Raw genomic sequence first — 9,377 nt, 5'->3', positions numbered from 1 at the left:
TCTAAACATGATGCACGTCTCATCCCAAATGTGGAATTGTTACTGCTTCTGTTAATGATGTTTTTCCTGTATCCTTGACCTCACCCATAAAAATCATAAACCCGAAGGTGTCTATTAGTACCTCCCTTAAACACAAAGAAAAAATAATTTTGGAAGACTCGCGTGTGGTTACAGTTACATCAAAGTTCCCGGCCTGCTGATTTTAACCATGTCACGGGCTTCCTGGAAGAGCAGGACCAGATTCTGGACCACTCTTGACCAGCCCCCTTGGCCGTGCATCTCCAGTCCTGTGTGTGCAGCCAGTGCTGACCAGCCACCCTGCTGCCTGTCCACCCTGCTGCCGCCCCAGGTGCTGGGACACGCTGCCTCCCCATCTCAGCTCTCCTGCTGCCCCACAGCAGCCCTCAAGCATGACGCTGCTCCTCACCTCAGGACTTGGAGCAATTCTTCCCAAACCATACCGCTGCCAAGGGCAGCGCATCATCTGCTGTGCCTTCCACAGCCGTGTTTGTCTTCAGGAAGTTTTCATCTCGGCACTTTTATTTATGGAAGATCAATACGAAGACAAAGATTTCCCTTTAAGTTAGATTTCTTATCACTACATTAAAATAGTAATTTCTGATGGTATTTTTTTCAGGACATGCCGTAACACCATGATGCTGCAAGGATCTTGCATGTATTACTGTTTATTTCAATTTTGTAAAATACGTCCTTTCAATAAAATCTTAAATTCGTATCTTATTATTTACGTTCAAAGTGGATTGTGAGAATTTGGTTATACTTTCACAGCTTTGAATACTTTTTAATATTGCTCTTCCCCAAAGGCATCTCATTCCTAATAGAGCCATGCTTGCAGCAAAACTGTTTGGCTTAGACATTCTGCTGAAATATTCAGATGCGGACAGAAGACTTCAGAAGGTGATGCACATGCTACTTGCATATTTTAAAACGTAAACAAAATATATGCATGCATTCTTACTCCCATCAGAAAGACTACAGACTTTCCTCCTGCTGAATACCAGCTGAGAGAAAATTATTTCACTGAAATGTCTGCCTGTAGAGGGGGATGCAGCCTAGCAAATAACCAAGCCTTCGCAGAGGGCTTTGCATACACTTCTATTTATGCCACATAACCAACAGGTAATCAACCAACGGCCTCGGGCTGCTGCATGGAAGCAGGAGGTAACAATGACCCCAGCCAGGCACTGGAGGGATCCTGTGTCTGTCTCCAGGATCTTCCTTCAGGTGGGGTGGGATCTGGGAGCAGTTATTCCAGTGTCAGAGTTGTTAACCCAGGTAGCATGCACTCACGTAGGGCAGACTGAACATGTCAGAAGCAATTGATTCATCAAAATCAAGGAAATGCTCTTGCTTGTGATCTGGAAAGACACTTCTTTATTTAGAGCAGTGGAAAGGTAATTAAATAAAAGCATGACTGGCATTCTGAAACCAACACTCAGGCTGAACAGCCTCTTTATGCTCAATCCGACTGCATTCAAGTGCTAGCAAGAGAGATGCAGACCAGCAGCAATAAGATTATCAAAGCCCCAGGAAATTTTACAAGATTGCTTTGCTGCTCTGAACTTTTCTGTGAACTTAACTAAAATCAGGCTTCCTTCCTACGTCCTGACTGCATGACTTCAGTTCTGTGTCTTACCTCCACTTGCAACAACATTTTCACTCCGGAGTGATTCCATCTCTTCTAAGTGTTGGAAACGAGCCGCATGAGAAAATTCAAGTCAACAGGCAAAAGCATTTACAAACAGCAAACACTGAGGAATGGGGGGCAGGCCTCGCTGACTCAGGGAAACTCCTGACTAAATAAAGGTTTGTTAAAGATAAAGTTGAGTGCTCAGAATGCAACACTGATTACGCAGCTTCCCAACAGCTCCAGCCCAACGTAACTGCCCTGAACCACAATGAGTAACAGAAGTGGTTGCATTTACCTCGTTTTCCGTGTGTCCGCTCTGTCTGCCAAGACAGCTGCAGGATGCTCAGTATGATCTTGTATGATGGGACCACAGCTCCAACACAAAATGACACTGAGATTCATTTTACAAACAAGTTGTCATCAGGCGATAAAAATTCAGCCAATTAACCTGTCCAAGCTTAATTAGAACAAATGCCTGGAAAGTCCATAACTCCAGATTACTCCCACAGTTAAATAGAGCTTTTTAGGCTGAAACTGCTTTTAGAACTATTTTCAGCATCGCTGCAGTGCACAGTTTTGCAAACCCAAGTACTTTATTCCAGATGCTCCACTTAATTTTTTTTGCTGGCTGCTTTTATCACATCTGTGTTTGTTTTCTAAACCTTTGCATGTTCTCTCAACTGGAACTGGCAGCAAAGCAAAAGCACTCCTAGCCAGGAGATGAAACTTGTATTTGTAATTCTTTCCTGGCTGTCAGCATGGTTGGTGTTTCTGTCACTTTGCAGCATTTCAACGCAATTCCTTGGATTCCAGACAGTTTCATTTTAAAGCTGTTCCAGCACAAAAAAAAAAAAAAAAAAAAGTCAACAGGGAACTATGTAATTTCTGCCATCTGACTTGTCTGGTCTGCAGGCGTTGTTGTGTTCCATCAATACAAGCAAAAAGCCCATGCAAATACATACCTGCCGCAAGTTTTCCACTGAAACGGTAACTTGATCTTTTAATGAGTACACACAACCTACGTTAGATGGTGCGGCAGCCAGCATCCGGACAGAGATAGTAAGAGACGTGCACTGGGCTGTGATGCAGAGAACACATGCATGGCTATGGCTGCCTGCCTGGCTTCTAAAGCGCCCCTGCTACCTGGCAGTGCCCCACAGGAGAATTTCTCTGATGCTCATTAAATAAATGGTCCTGAAAATTAATACTCCAAGCAGGCAACTATGCAGCTATAGCTGTTCTGGGAGTGGTGGCGAGGCTTGGCTCTGGTTACATAGCCAACGAGAAACATTTTTGTGTCTTCATTTGTTCGATGGGTAAGACTTAACTTGGGCCAAGAACCATAAGCAAATTATCTTCCCCTACACACATTTTCCAAGAAAGAAAAAAAAATTGGACAGTGCAAGTCAGCACACCTAACTCAGCACAGGCTGCTGGGAGAAAGTAATTGCAAATCCATGCACTGTACTGACACAGTCCTAGTCAGACCTCCAAGTGAACGGCTGCCAGATGAAACAAATGGCACATTACAGCTGCCAATATGATCGCATTTAGGTGTCACGTTGTCACCGCGCGTTACGCCACATGGCAACTGTCTCCTCCCGCTTCTCACTTTTCTTTTGTATGAGCAGCTACCAGCTCCCCAGCCAAAATCTTGGTCAATGCAGGACAGAAAGGACAGGAATAGAAAAGCAGAGCCAAACAGCCCTTCTTTCTTCCCGTCCTCAGTGGACATCCCAGCTGCTCTCACTACTGCTGTTTGGTTCCCAAGGTCTTCCTTTTACCTCCAAGAGACCACCATGCCTCTCTCTCTCTCTTACCTTTTCCTTTCCCAGCTCCTCACACCTGGCTCTGCTTCCCCCAGCTGGTTTCCTTGCTTTTTATCACTCCCTACCCAACATGGGTTGCTGGAGCACCCCTAGGTCAGCTAACTGTAATAATCCATCCTACCTAATTACCATCAAAGATCTACAACTCCATACTCCCTCCCGAGGACCAGCTCCTCTGCTCCACACACTCTTTTCCTGCTTGCAACGTCTGCACACACACGCACTTCAGCTTTCAGATGAAGCCCATTTCACCTGGCACCAACACCACTCCAAGGCTTGCCAAAACTCCCTCCAGTGGAGCCTGTCCAAGAGGAAAAAAGGAAAGCTGATATGGGCATACACTTGCCTTGGTCTGTAAAGACCGTGGCCACAGAAACACACAGCACAGCCCTGCTGGAGTCCTTAGCTGGGTTGCTGCTATGTCCAACTCTTGGGGTCAGGCTGAGATTCATCCCTCTGCATGCGTGTGGTGCTGAGTCATGCCCACTGATGACTGGTTTTTAGCAGAAGGTTAGTTACCACCCTTAATTAAAGTTTTCCTCACTGAAAGAAGGTCAAAGCTGCCAGACAAAATGAACAGGTAAAACAGAAGAGTAATTCTGTTCTCTTTTTCATGTTATCAACCAGAAGACAGAGGCAGCGTTGGACCACTATGCATGCAGTCATTAGGAGAAAGGAAAAAAAGGAAAATACATACGTACCAGGTATCCAGAGCTCCGGAGGACACTTGGCCCAGTAGAACATGCCCCAGTCTCAGGCAAAATAAATGGGATTTGGAAACATGCTTGAATATTTTGCTGAAGTAGTACTTACAAATGAATCCCTGCATCAGGGTGCCGTCAGGATGGACGCCTGAATTTCAAACTTCAAGGTTAAAAAACTTGAAACACACCATTTTGATATATTCCCTCAAAAGGTGGCAATGAGGTGAAGACAGTGGCAAGTTCGTGCTGTTGAATATTTCAAGAAATTCAACCACATACCAATCACACATTGCACAGCCACATCAACCCTCACCTCTGAGCAAAGCTGCACCCAGCGGCTGTGCTTGTGCAACTTTGTGTGAGCAAAGCACGGGGGAGGGTGAGACATCTCAGCTTCAGATCAGGAAAACAAGAAATTGCCCCTCCCCAGGCAGCTTGTTTTTCATTTCATCTTTACAATTTTGACCAACATCCCTTTCATCTGAAGAACTTGAAGACAAGCAAGTCAAAATTCATATTTTAATTTTTTTTTATATATATATATATACACACACACGTGCAGCAATTCATCCTCAGTACAGAAGACAAACAAACAAAAGATCTGTGGCACAATTTCTTTGGAGAGGTTTTCTTTCTTTTTTTACTTTTTTTTTTTTTTTTTAAGCTGTATCACAGATCTGGTTTTTGTCTTTTTCAAGGACTATAAAAGGCAGCTACTTCTAATTCACAGAAGCCTTAGAGTGCTGATTCAGTGCTGAAGTCAAACACATCAGTCTCCTCCTCTCACTTATTTGCACATCTTTTCCCACTGGAGACTCCATTTTGCAAGAGGTTTGGCATCCTCATTTCTCCATGGGGCTCTAACACTTTGCACCTCTCCCATGCCCAGGCCACTCCTGTGTCCCAGCACATGAAGAGCTGCTGTGAGAGGGGAGGACTAGCGTGTCACTCCCCACAGGACGAGGACCATTTAACAGATTTAAGACCAATGTTCTGTGTTCAAGAAACCTGACAGTTAATTTTTAAGGACGTTTTCACTGAGAATTGCAGATTTTATTTACGCTTGAAAATGATGAGTAAAGCAGGGTGAAAAAAAGAGAAAAAGCCAACCCTGTATGATAATAGTTGAAATAGAAATCCCACAGAAATAACCTAGAAATGCAAGGACAGAGTGGCTGGCAGCTGAACAGACAGGCAGTGGTTTGACCAGTGCGCCACAATTCACGTGCTGCCTGGAGACCTGATGACACGAGCCCTACTGGCACCCACAGCACTACCGTACGCATTCACGTCTCAAAGAAAATACCACCCGTGAAACCTTCAGCTCCTGCCCTCCTTTCCAGATTGCATCTTGCTCAACCCCATTCCCCAGGGACCCCTGGAAAAACAAGACAAAGCAAAAGCCTGACACCAAATCCTAACTAGCTCTTCTCTGAACAGCAAGGAGAGTTCATGAGCAAGTTCAGAGCCTGCTGCACCTCATGTGTAACAAGCAAAAAGTTGCACAAGTTGGAGCAACTTTCAGAAATACCTTTCAGCTGCCACAGACCACATACGGGCTGGTACGTGCCTTCAAATACTGAAAGTGAACAGAAAAAAGCTATTGGTTGGAATGCAGTTTTGCTGGCTCAACAGAAGTGGACAACATTGCCATTTTGCTATGATATGAAACACTGGACCCAAAGAAAACCTTAAACTCAGCAATACTGAGTAGGAGAGGAGAAAAACGCAGCAGGAATTTCAGGAACCCTGTAGCTTGACAAAACACATCGCAAACCAGCAGTGATCGCATGCTGTCATTGCAACATGCACAAGTCCTCATTTCAGGAACATAAAGTTGAAGGAAACACAATCAGAAATGCTGATGGTGGCCCAGGAACACTGTCGGTTTCAGGTAGTGACAGGGGTTACTAAAAGCGCAATTAATATAAAGCAAGCATAGGCTGTCAACGGGCTATTTTAGTGTTCGGAGAGCAGCATAGGGCTGAGAAACTGTAATCAACTTTAATGCAGCTGTTTTGCCAAAAATAACATTTGTCTCTGAAAAGGGTAAGCCAAGCCAAAGAGAGAAAGCAAGCTAATCTATAATGTATAACAAATCTCAGAATAAATTAAATGTGGTTGCAAAATTAGGTTTGGTCAATAAAGGCTCAATAAATAAATAAACAACACCACAGTATTATTGGAAAACAACCCCAAAATATTTTTGGCAGTTTTAGCCCAGGGTGGGCCGCTGCCCCAGGCAGAAATCTGAGTGGGGTGGTCAACGCCTGCTGCAGCCCTGTGGCCTCCTTCTCCCGCTTCTCCCTCCCTGGCTTGTGGATGACCTCCCCTGCTGACATGTTGCACCTCCTTCCTCTGCATCCCTCCCTTCCACTCCCCATCTCCACTCCACCTCCAAAACTAATCCTCCTTGCTTTTGCCCCAAGCAAGGAGTCTGGGAAACATGCCTTTTGGGGTGGGAGGGGGAAGGAAATGGAGGGACAGAGGATCCGAATAACCCAGGAAAAGCAGCTCCACCCTGACCAGCAGACAGGACAGCTCATGTCCAACTACGCCTCGCACCCCACTGAAACCAGAACAAAAGTCACAGACGCTTAATCCACATGTGTATGGCCACAACCACAAGCTATCTTCCTATGCTCTTCTTATCCTCTGTGCATCTTGCAACCAGCCTGGGGCCAAGCTGGTTTCATGCCACTTGGAAGACTAATTGATGGCAATGAACTGAGTCCCAGTCCCACCTCGCCTGAGCAAACGCACCACCAAGCTCCTCCTGTCTAGTCTGTAGCTAAAAATCCCACCAGATGCTCATCTGGGGATGTTTCACATTTCTTTTTTTATGACTAACTAGATGTTTTTTCCTTTTATTCTTACTTCAATACCAATTTTGCCATTGGGATTTTAAGCATGCAGTGAAAAAGTGCATTGACCCCCAAAAAGTGTACATTCCTATGTACAACATCTGTAACAGCAACATATCTAGCGGGTATTAAAACAGGTTTCAGTGTCGTCTACAATTTACATACTACATTAGAAAACCACATCCATTATTAGCAAACAACTTAGGTGCAATGCCTGTTGCAGAAAGGACCTGAATTATACACACAAATTATATCACAATAGTGCATAGAGAGATGCAAAAATCATTCTTCCAAGAAACAGTTACATTGCCCGACATAAAACAAAAAGTGGGAAAAGCCCCAAACAAGAAGTCTAAGGCCATTGCAAAGAGATCACCTTGCACAACCAATGAGAAGCAGAGCTACCACGGGGCATGAAATCCTGCAGGATTACCCAAGGGAATTCCTCCTTGCAGCACTTTAGAAATGTATCCGTGAACTAGACCTGAGCAGACTCTCCTCCCAGCACCGAGTCCTGCAGCACCTTTGTGGCAAACATGGAGCAGTACGCTTCAACTACTATTTTTGTGCCTTGTCTCCTTGTTTTCTTATTTAACTTGTTCACCTGCATGAAACCAATCCATGGGATTTTCCTGTCAGCAAGCGCTTAGAGCCAGGCTTTGCTGGCTGTCAGCGGCTGACCCCAGCACAGTCTTCCTTGAATCTGTTTCAGGAGGATAGGAGGCAGATTTCTTGAGTCGTGACCCTCCTGCCACTCTGAGCATCTAGATTTGCACACATTCTTGTTCCTACAGGAAAGGGCAAGGGGCAATAAACAGGGGAGCAATTGAAACAGAGGCTTCTTGTACAGAAATTCATGCTTAAACCTCATTCAGAAGGGAAACACTAAGACCATTCAGAGAGAAAAGGCAAATTACAATTTCTCTACAAGAAGCTGAGAACATGAGGACTCTTGCAACAACTCATAACAAATAGGCTACTTCATTTATTGTTTATTTCCCCATATGAATGAATCAACCATCTTGGAAACTCCATCACACACAGGGCAGAAAAAGTTGTTTACAAAAGGGACATACATCCCTAAAATAAGTTTAAGATGTACAGATTTATAATGGGAACCAAGAGGGAGGGGAGAGGACAAAACCAAAAACAATGACATTGCAGTCAGACTTTGACTTTCAGTTACAGAAGAGATCTCTATCTCCATGTAAGTAGGGTTTTCAACTATTAAATAAATGGCATCTTAAAAATAGAACATTTGAGAATTTCAACACATGTATTATTTCTTCTAAATAAATATTGCATGGAAATGATTCTGTTTTGCCACCATAGCTGCCTCCTCTCCTCCTGGGACTCAACCACCACCTCTGTTTTTCCTTGGATTCATGGTTTTGTTTCCTAATGGCAAATGCTATTTCCTCCACTGTTATGTTTTGGTTTGGTTTTTTTTATTTATTTTTTTTTGTTTGGTTTTGGTTTTTTGTTTTTTGGGTTTTTTTTAAAGGCCTGAACAGGCCCAAGTCAAAATGACGAGCATCTTTCCTAACCCTTTGCAGGCCTCTGACCTAGCTCAAGGTTGAAATACGATGGCTTTTCAAAAATTTCCTATTATTTAAACAGTCTTCTCCATGACCTGAAACAAAACACAGCTTCTTGCTATGTAGCTTAGTCCTGAGGCTTCCACTGATCGCTTTTGAAATGAGAGCCCCCAAATAGCCCCCCACATGCCCGTAACACAAACTGCCTGTGATCTCATTTCCTCCGAAGCCTGGGGGAGCAGGAGCAGTTCTCGCACAACTGTCTTTGCATGGTAGCAGAGCACGTGCTGCCTTTTCCCAACTGTAAAGAAGCAAATGCCAGTAGTTCATCTGCCTTCGCTGGGTGTCTTCTTACCAACTTTGCTCACCCGGCACCCTTGCACGAGCTTTCCTAGGAGCAGGACAACAGATTATCACTCTCTGGGCAGTAGAGTGCCCAAAGAGCAGGCGAGGACAGGACCTGGTGCACCCATGGGCTGCACCAAGCTGGATGCAGGAGCGGGGCAGCCGCACACCCTGCCTCGCAGGTTGTGGCAGGCAGTTGCCCCGGGGCTGGCAAGCCATGAGCAAGCGGCTCTCCGACAGGAACCTGGCCTGGCAGCAGGGAGGGAGATGGGTGTATGCGAAATGAAGTACCAGGGGTACCCGTGTCCCTGCTTCACCTTATGCTTCCCCCTAAGACTTTGCTATCGTTCTTACAGACTCCCACAGCGGTTTTCAGGTTCAATAAAGCTTACTGCCTGCCTTCCTCCTCCTCAGCTGGTGATCCTAAAAACAGCTTTGTTTCAAGA

At 44.8% G+C, this 9,377-nt stretch overlaps 1 protein-coding gene and 1 long non-coding RNA gene across 2 annotated transcripts in view; one reads left to right on the top strand and one right to left on the bottom strand.

Moving 5' to 3' along the window:
• Window positions 1-4,548, bottom strand: part of LOC142033857 (uncharacterized) — a 161,332-nt gene extending 156,784 nt beyond the window's left edge. The window contains exons 1-2 of the long non-coding RNA XR_012651364.1: window positions 2,614-4,548; window positions 1,947-2,481 (exon numbers count right to left, since the gene is read on the bottom strand). This is a non-coding gene — a long non-coding RNA (uncharacterized LOC142033857). The remainder of the gene's footprint in view (window positions 1-1,946; window positions 2,482-2,613) is intronic.
• Window positions 1-9,377, top strand: part of LOC142033821 (kelch-like protein 8) — a 138,670-nt gene that overhangs the window by 16,153 nt on the left and 113,140 nt on the right. The window lies entirely within an intron of this gene.

Source organism: Buteo buteo, chromosome 1 (genome assembly GCF_964188355.1).
Source record: "Buteo buteo chromosome 1, bButBut1.hap1.1, whole genome shotgun sequence".
Classification (NCBI taxonomy): domain Eukaryota; kingdom Metazoa; phylum Chordata; class Aves; order Accipitriformes; family Accipitridae; genus Buteo; species Buteo buteo.
This window is presented reverse-complemented; position numbering and strand designations above follow the sequence as displayed.